Source organism: Urocitellus parryii, chromosome 9, assembly GCF_045843805.1.
Source record: "Urocitellus parryii isolate mUroPar1 chromosome 9, mUroPar1.hap1, whole genome shotgun sequence".
NCBI lineage: Eukaryota > Metazoa > Chordata > Mammalia > Rodentia > Sciuridae > Urocitellus > Urocitellus parryii.
This window is the reverse complement of record NC_135539.1, coordinates 15264729-15266141: the sequence shown is the minus strand read 5'-3', so window position 1 is coordinate 15266141 and position 1413 is coordinate 15264729. Positions and strand designations below refer to the sequence as shown.

Sequence of the window (1413 nt, the reverse complement as noted above, 5' to 3'; positions counted from 1 at the left end):
CACGTGGGGGGAGCTGGGCCGCCCTCGCGCTTCCTCTTACCCACAATGCCCCGCCCCGGCGTGCGTGGCCCCGCCCCCCGCCGTCGCCGACGAGCCATTCAACCGGATGGAAGCCCAGACCGACAGCAGGGGTCGCTGACGCGTGTGCAAAAAGGAGGCGAGTGAACCCAACAGGGACAAAAAGAACAGAGATGGCAGCGGTGGGATTCGAACCCACGCCCCCGAAGAGACTGGAGCCTTAATCCAGCGCCTTAGACCGCTCGGCCACGCTACCTAGCTGTGGGATATGCTTTCCAATATGCTTCTTAATAGCTCTATACACGTTTAATTTCAAATGAATACATTTTTACCAGTTTTTTAAAAATTTATCCTAATCTGATTATGTATAACATGCTGCATCTTTCAAATAAATTATTTGCTCAAATATTTAGTCCCAAGTTTTTTCCAAATTGGTTTTAAAGCAATTACCAGTTTTTTAAAAATTTATCCTAATCTGATTATGTATAACATGCTGCATCTTTCAAATAAATTATTTGCTCAAATATTTAGTCCCAAGTTTTTTCCAAATTGGTTTTAAAGCAAAAAGCAGAATTCAACCATAATCTGAGTCCTATAGTTAATACTGGTTAACCCACCACGTGTTTGTAAGGCACACGACCAATTCAGGGTGTTTTAGGGAGAGAAGATTAATTAACGCTGGCGATAACCCCCACCAGGGTCTCTGACAGCCAAACCAAGGAAGCCGATCTGGACAGTTCTCTCTGAAAAATTATATTTATAGTTACATAAATAATATTAAAAGTTTGCAGATAAGATACAAGTTTTCTTGGGCTCCCATCCTAGTCCCCTCCACAAAAGAAACCATTATTATCAACTTCCAGATATTTTTGCTGTGAGTTTATGTGGATATATGTGGATATATTATTTCTCTACAGAAAATACTTTTGTTTTTATAGTGCATGGGTTGTTACATAAACATTGTCATGCTGTCAGCATTCGGTATTTCTCCTTCCCTTCAGTCCCTCTTTAGTGGGTCTTGTTTTGTATTTTCTCCATCCATCTTTAACTTGGGTAATGATACGCAAAGATGTCACTGTTCTGGGAGTGTTTGATGCTTTTAAAAAAAATACAAAAGCAGCCATCAAATAAGGGCACAGGCCAGGCATTGTAGAGGATTCAACGCTGAATGAATAGTCCTTGAAGTCAGTGAAGTGATCTAATCGTGGTATTTTTGTACCAGGAAGGATTATTTTTTTATGAGCTGTGTACTGGGTTTTCCACAAGGAAACATTCCCCTGTTGATGAATAATTGCTGGAATCTCTATCCAGTCCCACTTTTCTAGAACTTGCCTAACATTCAAGAATGAGTCCTTGGCAATACCTTTGTGATGTGCCTCCCAACACTTCCCTCCT

At 41.4% G+C, this 1413-nt stretch overlaps 1 non-coding gene across 1 annotated transcript; it reads right to left on the bottom strand.

Annotated features, from left to right (window-relative positions):
* Positions 1-192: 192 nt before the first annotated feature.
* On the bottom strand, positions 193-274 carry Trnal-aag (transfer RNA leucine (anticodon AAG)). Its single transcript has one exon. It is a non-coding gene; the product is annotated as a tRNA-Leu (tRNA).
* Positions 275-1413: the final 1139 nt, after the last annotated feature.